The 17,296-nt window shown below is 35.9% G+C and overlaps 1 non-coding gene across 1 annotated transcript; it reads right to left on the bottom strand.

The window, feature by feature from the left end:
* Positions 1-16,545: 16,545 nt before the first annotated feature.
* Positions 16,546-16,621, bottom strand: TRNAI-GAU (transfer RNA isoleucine (anticodon GAU)). Its single transcript has one exon. It is a non-coding gene; the product is annotated as a tRNA-Ile (tRNA).
* Between the last annotated feature and the right edge of the window lie 675 nt (positions 16,622-17,296).

The raw sequence follows: 17,296 nt of genomic DNA, 5'->3' as shown, positions 1-17,296 counted from the left end.
CTCTGACATCTCTCGCAGCAATATATTTGTCGATTTATCTCCACGGGCAAGTGAAATAAAAGACAGGATAAATAAATGGGACTATATCAAACTAAAAAGCTTTTGCACAGCAAAGGACAATAAGAACAGACTTAAAAGACAAACTACACAATGGGAGAACATATTTGACAGTACGTCTGATAAGGGGTTAATAACCAAAATTTATAAAGAACTTGTAAAACTACATACTAGGAAGACAAACAATTCAATCCAAAAATGGACATAAGAATTGAGTAGACACTTCTCCAAAGAGGACATACAGATGGCCAATAGGCATATGAAAAAATGCTCAACATCACTAATCATTAGAGAAATGCAAGTTAAAACCACAATGAGATAGCACCTCACACCATTCAGAATGGCGCTCATCAACAAAACAACACAGAATTAGTGCTTGCGAGGATATGGAACCCTTCTACACTGCTGGTGGGAATGCAGACTGGTGCAGTCACTATGGAAAACAATATGGAGATTCCTCAAAATTTAAAAATGGAACTGCCTTTTGACGCAGCTATCCCACTTTTAGGAATATACTCCAAGAACACCATAGCACTGTTTGAAAAGAAAAAATGCACCCCCATGTTTATGGCAGCATTGTGCACAATAGCAAAAAAGATCTGAAAACAGCCCAGGTGTCTGTCTGTGGACAAGTGTATTAAAAAGCTTTGGTGTATATATACTATGGAATACTACTCAGCTATAAGAAATGATGACATCGGATCATTTACAACAACATGGATGGACCTTGATAACATACTGAGCGAAATAAGTAAATCAGAAAAAACTAAGAACTATATGATTCCATACATAGGTGGGACATGAAAATGAGACTCTGAGACATGGACAATAGTGTGGTGTTTATGGGGTGAGGGGAGGAGAGAGAGGGGGTTGGGGGAGGGGAGGGGTACAAAGAATACCAATTAGAAGGTGATGGAAGACAATTTGACTTTGGGTGATGGATATGCAGCATAATCAAATGTCAAAATATCCTGGAGATGCTCTCTCTGAACATATGTACCCTGATTTATCAATGTCACCCCATTAAAATTAATAAAAAATTAAACATATATCTGGCCTATGACTCAGCAATTTTATTTTAAATATTTTCCCAAGAGAAATGAAACATATGTCAACAAGAAAGCTTAAAGTAATATGAGTGAACTACTGGAATATGGCAAAACATGGATGAATCTCAAAATAATGATACCAAGTGAAAATATCAGACAGAATTTAATGTATCCTATCCAAATACACTTGTGAATTCAAAGAACAACAACAACAAAAACTAATCTTTGTGGCAACATGCATTAAGTGATTACGTCTTGAATTCAAGTTAGGTGAGTGTTGACCAGAATGGGGTACAAGGAACACTTCCAGATGATAAATTATATGTATCTTCTATTGTGTGGTAGTCATGTGGACTTTTAAAATCATCAAACCTCATCCATCTGAACACCTAACATCTGTGCATTTTATTGTATAAAAATTATCACTTGATTAAAAAAACAACAACATCAAATTGCATAGTAAATATCTTTTTCTGTGTTTTTATACCAATTATTCTAGAACCTAGGACATAATTTCTTAGCTCTAGGAAGAGAGAGATAAAAATAATAATTTCCCTGGATCCTTACTTGGCAGTGAAGGGTGACTTTATTAAAACACATAACACTGATAGACATTGGTTATATGCACTCATCCAGATGAACATCACCCACCTGCAGAGATGGGAAAGTTATAGGATGGCTCCGGAGACTGTGCCTATCAGCTTCTCATTCGAATGGCAGACTTAGAGCTCAAGTACCACTTTACCCAGTTAATCTGTGCCCGAAGTCTGGCTTGATTTTGCTATTCAGGATTCTATTAATTTTTCAAGTATTCCCAAAATAAATAGCCAGAGTAGACCTACTGCACCAAAACGAGAAAGAAAATATTGGAATAGACGAGTGTTTCCCCCTTCAACTCAGATTTTAATTAGAACAGAAAGAAAATAAGAGCTTAGCTTAATTCCAGAAGAATCCACAGGGACAAGGAGGGATGTAGGCAGTTTTTCTGGTGCTGGCATGCTACTCGCCAGGCAGGCGAGGGCCCCAGGACAGCCAGAAACAGCTCCCAAACGCGACCAGTGAGGCACGTTATACCTTGAATACAACTGCTCCTGGCATTGGAAAGCTTCCCAAATTTTACCAGTGGGGAACATTAGATCTTAAATAACCGCCATGCCTCTCCATTTAGAGAATAAATCAGTGTTTAAAAGAAACCTGTCCATGCAAGTACACTGTGATTTAAATTAAGTGAAATTAAGTGAAGTGTGATTGGGTGGATTTTTTTTTTTGGCAGTTTGAACAATATAGTAATTGTGCTGTAACCAGGCTAAGTGTACTTTGTGGAGGCATCGTGCATGCAAGAACTGTTCTGGCCGCTAGCTACCCTAAGGGTGTTTAATTCTCCGGTACTTGCTGATTTGCACGGGGAATGTTATGCAGGTTGGTTATATTGAATAAAAGACTCATTTGCATGTAGTTATTGATTGTTTGTTGCTCAATCTAAGCTAAATGCAGAGATTTTCCAGAACTTCACTGCTTAAATCTATGCGTTTATATTGTGCATATAATGTTCATAAAAATACCTTCAATTTCTATGGACCATTTCTTCTGACAAGCTCAAACTCACTAATATGTGATCAGCACTATTTCCCCATTTCAATAGGATAGTGATCTGTAATGAAGATATGAAAAGCATATTTAAGTAATCTGAAATCAGTGGGGAAGTACTTAGAGCCCCTTCTGAAACAGCTGGTCAGGAGACACTGCATCACCTGTGTGCTGGACAGATGCTACATGCAAGGGCTCTGAAGCTCATCTCAGGTAGTGATTCTGAGCCTGAGCAGAACCAAGGGCCTCTTCACTGGGCCTGTATTCTCACCTAACAGCCATACACCCAGGAACTCAAGTCATGGACTCCACTAACCTAAAACACTACCCAGGTGAACTTTGTAAACAAAGAGTAAACAGCAGAAGAACCTACTGGACACTCCATTTTTGCATGTCATGATGTTGTCCAGCTGGTGCCCACCTGAAAGTAGAGATGCCACGAGCAGCACAGAACACATCTAGTTAAACTCAGCTCCCTGAGGGATGGCATTACTCTACAGTAAGTTGGAAGCTCGGCCAAGATCATTTTGGTTTGTGACTTGGAGACATAGGCATCGTTTCTAAGCAAAATAACCAGATGGGATCTTGGATGGCTAAGGGACACTAGGGTGAACTAGACACCAAAGACATGGTGTCTCATTAAGAAAACTCAGTTCGTAATAGGGAAATGCTGCAGAGGCATGAAATTAACTCAGCTAACTTAGCACCGTTGTTAGAACTGGTCTCCTTAGTTAATGATCTATCTCTCCTGGCTTTGAGTTTTTAGTTGTTGTCTAATGATAATATTACATGCATTCTCTATCCTCCCTGTACTCTTTGCACAGTTTCATTCATAAATGGGGCCATATGAGATTTGTAAGTTGCCGGGACACCTTTTGAAAGAAAACTGTGAAAAAAGAATAATAACTAAATACCTGGATCTGCTAATATAGCTGAACTGTTGAGTTTGTGAATTCTTTACTAAGATATCTCATTATTCTTAAGACCAGTATGCACAATGCCAAACATTATAAAGAGGAAAGAAATGATTTCTATGCATATTTTAAATGTATTGCAAAAATAATCTGATAAATGGATTTCTCGCTCATCTAAATTCTTTGGTATCATTCAGATTCCCTGTAGTGGAGAGGCAGTTATTCTTAGCCCCGTTTAGCAGTATAAATCAAAGTTAACTTGCAATGGAAAAAACAGGAGTGCTCAAATCTCTGCCATTGTACCTTTATTCTGCACTCTTATATGTGTATTTTTATACACAGAGGTCATATATATATATATAAAAGGTCTACTGGAAAGTTCTGTCCATTTTTGGAATAAAACAAAATACAAATTTTTCTTACCGTCATAAACTTTATTAAATAATATAATTGCCATTATTATTAATGATTTCTTGCCAGCATGAGGGTAATTTGTATATCCCATTTTTGAAAAATGTTTTATCTTTTAATGCAAAAAATTGAACCAGTGCTTGTTTGATATCTTCTTCATTTTTGAATATTTTACCCTTCAAAAACTTTTGTAAGGACAAAAACAAGTGATAGTTGGAGGGTGCTAAGGACAGGGAATATGGTGGATGCGACAGACATGCTTCTGTAGCATTTCTTCCTTGATGAAATTCATAAAAATTACAGTGGCGTAAATGAACTTTATCAGTAGCCATGGGTATACTATGGCTTCACACATAAGACTAACATGAATCAACTCTGTTTTAGTTAATTTGCTACGTCATTATGTATACATTAAGTGATAAAAATAGAGAGGCACACATGCGCCAAATAAACATGTGCTTATGTGTTGAAACGTGTGATAGAAACGGACAGAACTTTCCGGTAGACCTTATATATATATATATATTTCAGTGATTTAATATTTTTTATGTATTAGCTTTCTTTTATCTTTTTTAAACTTTTTATTGAATTTGTTAGGGTGGAATTGATTAATAAAATCATACAGGTTTCAAGTGCAAAATTCTATAACATGTTATCTATATATTGCACTGTGTGTTCACCACGCCAGGTCAAGTCTCCTTCCATTACCATCTATCCTCCTCTACCCTTATCTACCTCATCCCACCCTTCCTTTCCCTCATGCAATTCCTTCACTGTTGTCTGTGGCACTGTTGCCTGTGTCTATAAATGCTCCTTGCTTAATCTAGTCAGTATTTATAAAATAAAATATACAAAATAAATTTTAAAGGTATGAGAGAAAATCCAAATTATTAAGTATATCACTTTTTATTAATGAGAACATTTGTCCTCAACAACATTATATTTTAGCATCTGTGTTCATTAGAGTAATTGGTCTGTAGTTTTCTTTTTTTTGTGCTGTCCTTGCCAGGGTTTGGTATGAGGGTTATGTTGGCCTCATAAAATGTGTTTGAAAGTATTGCTTTTTCTTCAATTTTTTGGAAGACTTTGAGTAGAATAGGTACCAAGTCTTCTTTGAATGTTTGATAGATTCAAACAAAATACTAGCAAATCAAATACAACAACATATTAAAAAAATAATATATCATGATCCAGTGGGATTCATTCCAGAATCTCAAGGATGGTTCAACATACGTAAAACAGATAACGTAATACACCATATCAACAAAACAAAGAACAAAAACCACATGATCCTATCAATAGATGCAGAAAAGGCATGTGATAAAATACAACACAATTTTATGTTTAAGACACTCAACAAAATGGGTATAGAAGGAAAGTATCTCAACATGATAAAGGCCATTTATGATAAACCATCAGCTAACATCATATTAAATGGCATAAAACTGAAGACTTTCCCCCTTAAATCAGGAACAAGACAGAGTTGTCCACTCTCTCCACTCTTATTTAACGTGGTGCTAGAAGTTCTAGCCCGAGCAATCAGACAAGATAAAGAAATAACAGGCATCCATATCAGAAGAGAAATAAAGGTTTCACTTTTTGCAGATGATATAATCCTATACATCAAAATCCCCAAAGACTCCACAAAAAGATTACTAGAAACAATAAACCAATACAGTAAGGTTGCAGGATACAAAATTAATATACAAAAGTCCATAGCCTTTCTATATGCCAACAACAAAACATTAGAAAATGAACTCAAAAAAATAATCCCCTTCACAGTTGCAACAACAACAACAAAAAAATGAAATACGGCCCTGGCCGTTTGGCTCAGTGGTACAGCATCAGCCTGGCATGCAGGAGTCCCAGGTTCGATTCCTGGCCAGGGCACACAGGAGAAGCGCTCATCTGCTTCTCCATCCCTCCCCTTCTCCTTCTTCTTTGTTTCTCTCTTCCCCTCCTGCAGCTGAGGCTCCATTGGAGCAAAGTTGGCCTGGGTGCTGAGGATGGCTCCATGGCCTCTGCCTCAGGTGTTAGAATGGCTCTGGTCACAACAGAGCAATGCCCCAGATGGGCAGAGCATCACCCCCTGGTGGGCATGCCGGGTGGATCCCAGTCAGGCATATGCGGGAGTCTGTCTGACTGCCTCCCCGTTTCCAACTTCAGAAAAATACAAAAAATAAAAAATAAAAAATAAATAAAATAAAATACCTAGGAATAAACATAACAAAGAATGTAAAGGACCTATATAATGAAAACTACAAAGCATTGTTAAGGGAAATCAAAAAAGATACAATGAAATGGAAAGATATTCCCTGTTCTTGGATAGGAAGAATAAATATAATCAAAATGACCATATTACCCAAAGCAATATACAAATTTAATGCAATTCCCATCAAAATTCCAATGACATTTTTTAAAGAAATGGAACAAAAAATCATCAGATTTATATGGAATTATAAAAAACTTCGAATAGCCAAAGCAATCCTAAGGAAAAAGAACAAAGCTGGGGCATCACAATACCTGATTTCAAACTATATTATAGAGCCACAACAATCAAAACAGCATGGTATTGGCAGAAAAATAGACACTCAGATTAATGGAACAGAATAGAAAGTCCAGAAATAAAACCACATATATATGGTCAAATAATTTTTGATAAAGGGTCCAACAACACACAATGGAGAAAAGAAAGCCTCTTCAACAAATGGTGCTGGGAAAACTGGAAAGCCACATGCAAAAGAATGAAACTCAACTACAGTTTTTCCCCTTGTACACAAATTAATTCAAAATGGATCAAGGACCTAAATATAAGACCTGAAACAATAGATTACATAGAAGAAGACATAGGCACTAAACTCATGGACCTTGGTTATAAAGAGCACTTTATGAATTTGACTCCAAAGGCAAGAGAAGTGAAGGCAAAGATAAATGAATGGAACCACATCAGACTAAGAAGTTTTTGCATAGCAAGAGAAACTGACAAAATAAACAGACAACCAACTAAATGGGAGATGATATTTTCAAACATTATATTAATATTTATCCATTATAAAAGTAATAGAAATGCTTTATTATTTTACAAGTATGGTCTACATATATTGAGTGTGTATTCTGATATTTGATTTTAACATCAATAATTACTTGAAAATATATCTCACAAATATAGATAAGTTCAAGTGAAACAAGCCTGACAAATATGAGACTCATTTTACCCTCCAATAATTATACAAAAGTATGTGTGTGATTCCATAAAAGCTTGACACTGAACAATGAAAATACCTTTTACTGGTACTTCTAACTCTGGAACTTTAAGATAAAAATTCTTTATTGTTCATTTATTTATTTTCTATTCTTTCTTTTTCTGAATCCCAGCTGGAACAGTAATACTATTAATAGTTTCACTTCTTTAGTTTTTCTATAGAATCTAGTTTTCATCAAAAAGTGCTTTTCAACTCAACATAGACTTTATCAAGAACATTTACGTGTTAGAGGGACATGAAAACAGTAGATCACTTGTTTTAATATTGAGAATGCAACAACAAATTTCATATAATTTTATAAAAGTCCATTAAAAAGCAACATAAAATGTTTGTTTCTATAAGGTAGTAAAACAATGCAATCAAATGGCATTAAATATATTTAAAATTGTATTTTGTTCATTTACTTATAAAAATATCTTATCCTCATAATACCTTTATATTATTATTAAATAGTCAAGGCAAGGTTTAGCATTTTTAACAGAAGATATAAAACTTCATTTCAAACTGACTTTATAATGTTTTGGTTATATTGCCTAACATCTCACCAGATTTTAATCAATAAGCACTGATTTTACATCTAAATTCCATGATAAAGGATTTCTTGGGGTATGAATAGCCTTTCTTCTGCTAAAATTTTCATTGTTGGTTTGACCTCATTGTTTAGATGACCATGAACTTTGCTTGTGACACTTCCTAATAGGAAAATTTCCTTCAATACTGACCTTTAGAGGATTGTGGAGTATTTCATCTGTATGTGTTCTCTATTAAAGAGTTAGTGTTAGGGTTAGGTCTGGTGGTATAATGGGTATAAAGCCAGTAGCCACAGCCACCATCACAGCCGCCTGGCCCGTGCAGGTTAGCATTAGATTCAGACAGACGGTAATGAAACAACAGAGACAAGAACTGGTGGGCCATTACATTTAATCCTAGAATCAAAGGTTTCTACCTCACCAGCCTTATTCACCTATGTTCCCCATCTCCTTCTCTCTACACAAACTGCACAAACTAGCTTCTCCTTCATCACTCCACCATATTGGCTGCCTCTCTATTGCAATGCAAATTTCAGGAACTGAGAGAGAGTGAGCCCAAAGTCTGCCCCATTTTATTGTGTAGAAATACAAACCTTTAAGCCAATATACAAATAAGGAAGTTTCTGATACAAAGCCACTTTTCTAAGGCATAAATGGAATTCCTCATAAGAGTGCACCACCCCACATCATGCAAAAGTCAAGGGTGTGGGGAAAAGCTTAGTTTTGAAAATATCTTAATATTAAAAGGGCAGAAGAGGCTTAGTCTTAAAACTAAGCCTTAGGCTATAATGACTTTGCTGGCTTATAGCCTGTCCCCACACCCAGTGCAAACTATAAGTGAGCAAACATATACATCATATTTACAAACTTATTTGACCAACAATGGGGCAGCAGATGATTTTGGGATATTACCAATATGGGGTAATGCCTTGTCTGAGAACTAGGCTTGAGTCCATTGCTTTATAATTTACACAACAGAAACACTATATTAGATCATAAGACTGAACTGGGAAGTCATCAGTGCAGAGAGATGGCAATGTTTCTCTCAACGTGTTTATGCCTACTGGCTCTGCTGAAGTCTGAATCTTAATACACTTTCTCAGCACACAATGGGTTTTTCTATAATCACTCAATCCTAAAAGATGTGGACAATCTCCACTAGTCTTCAAGGTTAACAATTGGTATCTTTGGGCTCAGAATAACACAGTAAGAGCTTTTTTTTGTAAATGGAAGAGAGCACTCCTCCAGAACCTTAAAGGTACACCTTGCAACTCACCTTTTGATGTTTACCAGAAACTCCAAATAACATTCTCATCTACCCCAGACACTTCTGCACCTTCATACAAGCTGAAGATTAATCCATAGTCTAGACCTGCTGCATACCACTCTTGTCACGCATCACATTGGAACTGGCAGGCTTACCTATTAAGTCAGAACAGAATTCCCAAGCATTATACATGCTGCTTACAAAGCCCAAAGAATCCCATGGTGCCTTATCACTCTTTCTTCATTGCTGAAAGGGTCCTTTATTTCAGAGAGAAGTTCCTAAATCACTCACCAATGTATAATAGTAAGTAGGTCCTTCAAGCTTAATTACCATCTATGGTAGATGTAATTATTTTCTAATAAAGCATCTCAAATAAGTTATACTTTCTACTCATGGGATTCAGTTACTTAATATCATTAATATAATGGATTGATGCATATTAAGATGATCAAGATGTCTGTGACTCTACTGTGAGAACAAATATTACAATAATCAAGATATCTATGACTGTACGTGATAAAGCCCGGGTAACAGAAGCACTCTCATAAAGAAATGTTGATCATCTTTCCTGTTAAAGTTTAACTACTTTTGACTCTCCTTGTGAGCATCAAGAAAAAGCATCTGCCAAATCAAGAAAAGTATTCAAAGTGCTAAAGTATATACTGGCTTATCTGTTATAAGAGCTGATCACATTAGCTGTGATGACACTGTAACCTTGCTAGGCACATGGTACTTCATAGTTACCTGTTTGTAATTAATCTGACCCTTATAACCATCACAGAGGTCATTTGTTGTGGTGGAGCCTACCAATATGATGGTCTTCACTTTGTCATTGTTGGAGTCCACATCTGCAATGTTTCATGGAATATCGTGTTTCTTTAGGTTGACTGTCTTGACTTATATGAAGGAAAGTTGTAGGAGCTTCTACTTCTCCCTTTCTACCATCACAGATGTTTTTCTTTGATTAGGGACCTAATCCTCACTCCACAGGTGAGTGTTACACCAACTTTTAATATGTGTCTGTGTCTCCAAGTTTTATATTTGTAAACTGGAGAAATATTCACAGAATGTGTTAGCTGTGTGATAGTTTTGGATTCGTTTTTTCATTTATCTCTTAGTTTCCATAAGCTCCTACTTAACTCAAAGGTTGTAACAGCCCTCTGGGTCTTTATTAGTTTCAGCTTGGAACTTTTATCTAAGAGATAGAAATAATTTGTGTATTCTTCCTTCCTCATGCATAGTTATTTTAGCAAATTATTATAGATTCCTATATGAAAAAATTAAGTGATTATTTACTGTGTGTACTTGCAGTGAAATCATGGAGCCTTTTCTCAAGAGAAAGAACAAGACAATATAAACAATTATATTATTATTATGTAATTTGATCAATATTTTAATTTACCAACACTCTATCTTCACCCTAATGGTACCATGACCTATTAACCTTCACCCTACATAGCTATATGTCCATCTTCTTCTCTTATGGTAATTATATCATCCTTGCTGCTGACAAGTAATGCCACCTGGGAAATAGAGAAGAGCAGAGTATAGGCTCATTGGGAGACTGACCACATACTAGCGGACCCATGCTCCTATAAGGTGCTCTGGAAAAAATGGGATAATGTGTATGATTCCTGCTCTGTGTTCATCTTCTCCTGCAAGTCTTTATGCTTGCCTGCTTAAGTTGGAAGTTGAAACTTACTTTTATTTGGTAGCACATGAGGTCTCTTTTTGCCAACTTTTTTCCTGTGAAAAGTTGTACATAATATTTCATAAGGCAAAGAAAATCAAAACAAAACAAAACCCCTCATAGACACAGACACAGCATGGTGATTAACAGGCAAATGGGGTTGGGGGAGACAGAACTGGGTTCGGATGGGAATAAATGGTGGTGGAAAGAGATTTGACTTGGAGTGGTGAACACAAAATACAGTGTACAGATTATGTATTTCCCACGTATAAGACGCACCTTAAGTTTGGGGCCTGAAATTTGAAAAAAAAATGTATCACATAAAGTTATTGAACTCAAGTTTTATTCATCATAAAAATTCATACAACTCCTCATCACTGTCAAAACTTCCATTCATGAGGAATTAATCACTGTCTTCAATAATGAGTGCAAAATCAAGCTCAAAAAATGCAAGTAAAAAGAACTTACAATAACTGTACAAAATGCACCCAGTTTTTAGATCCCAGATTTGTCAATAAAGGGTGCACCTTTTTAAAATTTTTATTAATTTTTAATTTATTGCATTTACATGGATTCAAGTGTCCCACTAATTTATAACTACCTCACCCCCACCCCTGTATCCTGTTTTATACCCCTTTTCCCCCCTCCCCCTTTCCCTATAGAATTTGCTATCCTGTTATTTATATCTCTGTGTTATGTATATATAGTTTCACTAATCCCTTTACCTTCTCTGGTCCCATCCCCTCATCCCCCTTCCCTTTGACTACTCTCCCTCTGGTCACTGTGACCCCGCCTCTGCCTCTATTCTGTTCCTCAGTTCACTTTGTTCACTAGATTTCACATATATGTGAGATCATATGATATTTTTCTTTCTTTGCTTGGCTTATTTCACTTAGCATAATAATCTCCAGGTCCATCCATGCTGTCATAAAAGGTAAGATTTTCTTCTCTTTCAAAGCCATGTAGTATTGTGTATAGTATTAGCTTCTTAATCCACTAGTTCACTGACAGACACTTGGGCTGTTTCCAAATCTTGGCTATTGTAAACAATGCTGCAATAAACATTGGGGTGAACATTTTCTTTTGAATCAGTGATTTGGTATTCTTAGGATATATTCCTAAAAGTGGGATAGCTGTGTCAAAGGCAGTTTCATTTTTAATTTTTAACGAAAACCTCATACTGTTCTCCACAGTGACTGCACAAGTCTGCATTTCCACCAGCAGTGCAGGAGTGTTCCCTTTTCTCCACACCCTTGTCAGCACTTATTGTGTGCTGTTTTGTTAATGAGCGCCATTCTAATAGATATGCGGTGGTATCTCATTGTGGTTTTGTTTTGCATTTCTCTAATGATTAGTGACATTGAACATTTTTTCATATATCTATTAGCTATGTGTATGTCCTCTTTGGAGAAATGTCTATTCAGTTCTTTTGCTCATTTTTTAATTGGATCATTAACTTTCCTGGTGTTGAGTTCTAGATGTTCTTTATAAATTTTGGTTATTAACCCCTTATCAGATGTATTTATGAATATGTTCTCCCATTGTGTGGGTTGTCTTTTTATTTTCTTCATGGTGTCTTTTGCTGTACAAAAGCTTTTTAGTTTGATATAGTCTCATTTGTTCATCCTATTCTTTATTTCACTTGTTCATGTTGATAAATCAGTAGAAATATTGCTACAATTGATATTGGAGAGTTTACTGCCTATGTTTTCTTCCAGGATGTTTATGGTTTCACGACTTACATTTAAGTCTTTTATCCATTTTGAGTTTATTTTTCTGAGTGGTGTAAGTTGGGTCTAGTTTTATTTTTTTGCATTTACCTGTCTGTCCAATTTTTCAAACACCATTTATTAAAGGGACTGTCTTTATTCCATTGTATGCTCTTACCTCTTTTGTCAAATATCAATTGACCATAAAGATGTGGGTTTATTTCTGGGTTCTCTGTTCTGTTCCATTGATCTGTATGCCTGTTCTTATGCCAGTACCAAGCTGTTTTGAGTACAATGGCCTTGTAGTATAACTTGATATCAGGAAGTGTGATGCCTCCCACTTTATTCTTTGTTTTCAAGATTGCTGAGGCTATTTGTGTTTGTTTTTTTTTAATTTTTTTTTTTTGGTCCCATAGAAATTTTTGGAATATTTGTTCTATACCTTTGAAGAATGCCATTGATATTTTAATAAAAATAGCATTGACTTTATAAATTGCTTTGGGTAATATAGACATTTTAATGATGTTTATTCTTCCTATCCATGAACAGAATATTGCTTTCACTTGTTTGTATCTTCTCTGATTTCTATTATCAATGTTTTATAATTTCCCAAGTACAAATCATTTACATCTTTGGTTAAATTTACTCCTAGGCACTTTATTTTTTGTTGTTGTTGTTGCAATAGTGAAGGGGATTGTTTTCTTAATTTCTCTTTTCGACAGTTTATTGTTGGTGTATAAAAATGCTACTGATTTATGAATATTAATTTTATATCCTGCCACCTTGCCAAATTCATTTATTAGATTTAGTAGTTTTTTCACTGAAACTTCAGGGTTTTCTATATATAGTATCATGTCATCAGCAAGAAATGATAGCTTTATTTCTTCTTTTCCAATTTGGATGCCTTTTATTTCTTCTTCTTATCTGATTGCTGTGCCTAGAACTTCCAGAACTATGTTAAATAAGAGTGGTTAAAGGGGGCACCCATGCCTTGTTCCTGATCTTAAGAAGATTGCTTTCAATTTTTGCCCATTGAGTATGATGTTGGCTGTGTGTTTGTCATAGATGGCCTTTATGATATTGAGGTATGTTCCATGTATCCCAACTTTGCTGAGAGTTTTGATCATAAATGGGTGCTGGATTTAGTCCAATGTTTTTCCTGCATCTATTGATATTATCATGTGATTTTTCTCCTTCCTTTTGTTTATGTGATGAATCACATTGATTGCTTTGCAAATATTGTACCAGCCTTACCTTGCCAGAAACAAATCCCACTTGATCATGTGTATGATTTTTTTCATGTATTGCTGGATCCAGTTTGCTAATATTTTGTTGAGAATTTTAGCCTCTAAGGTCATCAAGGATATTGGCCTATACTTTTTTTTCATTGTAGTGTCTTTACCTGGTTTTGGAATGAGGATTATGCTTGCCTCATAGAAGGAGCTTGAAGTCTTCTCTCCTCTTGAATTTTTTGAAATAGTTTGAGAAGGATAGGTATTCTTTGAATATTTCGTAAAATTTGCCTGTGAAACCATCTGGTCCAGGATGTTTGTTTGCTGGGAGTTTTTTAATAAGTGTTTCAATTTCATTTGTTGTAATCAGTCTGTTTAGGTTTTCTGATTTTTCTAGATAGAGTTTTGGAAGATTATATGTTTCTAGAAATTTATTCATTTCACCTAGGTTGTCCAATTTTTTGTCATATAGGTCTTCATAGTATTTTCTTACAATCTTTTGTATTTCTGTAGTGTCAGTTGTTACTTCTCCACTTTCATTTCTAATTTTATTTATTTGAGTCCTCTCTCTTTCTTTATTGATAAGTCTGGTTAAAGCTTCACCTTTTGAAAGGGTTTACCTTTTCAAAGAACCAGCTTTTGGTTTCATTGATCTTCTGTATTGTCTTTTCAGCTTCTATGTCATTTATTTGCACTCTGATCTTTATTATTTCCTTCCTTCTACTTCCTCTGGGCTTTATTTGTTGTTCTTTTTCTAGTTCTTTTAGATGAAAGAGTTAAGTTGTTTATCTGAGATTTTTCTTGCTTCTTAAGATATGCCTGTAATGCTATGAACATCCCTCTCAGGACTGCTTTTGCTATGTCCAATGAACTTTGAATTGTTGTATGTTTCTTTTCATTTGTTTCAAGGAAATTTTTATTTCTTTCTTGATCTCATTGTTAACCCATTCATTATTTAATAACATACTATTTAGCCTCCAAGTGTTTGATAAATGTTTTTCAGTTTTTCTATTATAGTTGATTTCTAGTTTCACGCCATTGTGATCAGAGAAGTTGTTTGATATGATTTTAATCTTTTAAATTTGAGACTTGTTTTGTGTCCTAACATGTGGTCTATCCTAGAGAATGTACCATGAGCACATGAAAAGAATATATATTCTGCTGCTTTAGGGTGAAATATTGTGAAGATATGTTTTAAATCCAGTTGATCTAGTGTGTCATTTAAGGCCGCTGTTTGTTAATTTTCTGTCTGCACAATCTATCCATTGGTATTAAAACCCCCTACTATTATGGTATTGCTGTTGATCTCGCCCTTTATGTCCATCAAAATCTTCTTTATATATTTAGGTTCTCCTAATAAAAGGTGCATTGATATTTACAATGGTTATATCTTCCTATTGGATTGCTCCCTTTATCATTATGTAGTGACCATTTTTATCCCTTACTATAGTCTTTAATATAAGTATTGCTACCCCAGGCTTGTTTGTTTGTTTTTTTCATTTCCATTTGCATGAAATACTTTTTTCCATTCCCTCACTTTTAGTCTATGTGTATCTTTTGTTCTGAGGTGGGTCTCTTATAGACAGCATATGTACCAGTCTTGTTTTCTTATCCATGCAGCTACCCTATGTCTTTTGATTGGAGTATTATCCATTTACATTTAAGGTTATTATTGATATCTAGTTGTTTACTGCCATTTTATTCTTTAAATCTACAATACTCTTTTTCTCAATTTTTTTTTATTTTTTATTTTGCTCTTTTTATAGTGGGCCTCTTAACACTTCTTGTAGTACTGGTTTGGTTGTAATAAATTTCTTAAGTTTTTTTTTTTCTGGGAAGCTTTTTATTTCTCCTTCAATTTTAAACAATAGCCTTGCTGAATAAAGAAATCTTGGTTGTTTTTTGTTTTTGTTTTTGCATTACTTTGAATATTTTCTTGCCAATTCCTTCTGGCCTCAAGTGTTTTCATTGAGAAGTCAGATGTCATCTTTATATAGGCTCCTCTGTAGGTAATTAACTGCTTTTCTCTTGCAGCTTTTAGTATCCTTTCTTTTTCTATTAACTTTGGCATTTTAATTATGATGTGAACTTGGTGCAGGCCTTCTTGTTTTTATCTTTATTGGGACTCTCAGTGCTTTTAGAACTTGTGTAACTTTTTCCTTCATCAGGTTAGGGATGTTTTCAGCTATGATTTCTTCAAACAGGTTCTCTATACTTTGTTCATTCTCTTCTCCTTCAGGAAGCCCTATGCTGCAAATGTTGTTTTGCTTCATGTTGTCACAGAAGTCTCTTCAAGTTTCCTCAGCCTTCTGGAGTCTCTTTTCTTTTTTACTGCTCTGCTTCTGTGCTATCATTTATCTTGCCCTCTAAATCACTGATTTAATCCTCTGCTTCATCCAGCCTTCTATGAATTTCATCTAGTGCAGTATTCATTTCTGATATTGTATTTGTTATTTCTGAATGGTTCTTTTCTATGATTTCAATGTCCTTTTTTATTTATTTATTTATTTATTTTTTCTAATTTTTTTGTACCTCTCTGAAGCTGGAAACGGGGAGAGACAGTCAGACAGACTACGGCATGCGCCCCACCGGGATCCACCCGGCACACCCACCAGGGGGCGACGCTCCGCCCACCAGGGGGCGACGCTCTGCCCCTCCGGGGCATCACTCTGTTGCAACCAGAGCCACTCCAGTGCCTGGGGCAGAGGCCAAGGAGCCATCCCCAGCGCCCGGGCCATCCCTGCCCCAATGGAGCCTCAGCTGCCGGAGGGGAAGAGAGAGACAGAGAGGAAGGAGAGGGGGAGGGGTGGAGAAGCAAATGGGCGCCTCCCCTGTGTGCCCTGGCCAGGAATTGAACCCAGGACTCCCGCACATCAGGCCGACGCTCTACCACTGAGCCAACCAGCCAGGGCCTCAATGTCCTTTTTGATGTTTGCTCTCTCTTTATTTAGTTGCTCATTATATCCATTCATTGTTGTTCTAATATCCTTGAGCATCCTAACAATCATTGTTTTAAACTCTGCATCTGGTATTTTGGTTACTTCCATCTCATTTAATTCTTTTTCTGTGGATTTCTCTTGTTCATTTATTTGAGTCACACTTCTCTGTCTGCCCTTTTTGTTTGTGTACTAGGTAGCTCTGTCTCACTTTGAAATTTTTGTTTGGTCTTTATGAAGAAGATGGGCTTGCTGGTACTGACCTCCAGGCCACTTGTTTTCCTTGTTCTAGGAATGCTTCTTGAGGGTACTATTTTCCCTCTTGTTGTATGTATTATATCAGTTGGTGTTTTTGTGGGTACATCTATCCCTTTAGGCTGGCTGGCTCTATGGGTCAACCTTGATTATGTTTATTACACACTGTGCAATTTCTGTCCTGTTGGGTATATTTATTTTCCACAGTGTCTGGTGCCTGCTAGACTCCACCTTTAGGTGTGCTGCTTGTGTAGGTAGTTGAGTCTAGGGTTGGTGCTCTCTGCCACCCACTACCAGTAGTGTTGGTTCTACTTCTTCTTTGATTAGCATCAGCTATTGTTTGTAACACACTGTGGGCTACCAGTCTACAGTTACTGAACCTTTCACTATTTGTGT

The sequence above is a fragment of the Saccopteryx leptura genome, chromosome 3 (genome assembly GCF_036850995.1).
Source record: "Saccopteryx leptura isolate mSacLep1 chromosome 3, mSacLep1_pri_phased_curated, whole genome shotgun sequence".
Lineage (NCBI taxonomy): Eukaryota > Metazoa > Chordata > Mammalia > Chiroptera > Emballonuridae > Saccopteryx > Saccopteryx leptura.
This window is presented reverse-complemented; position numbering and strand designations above follow the sequence as displayed.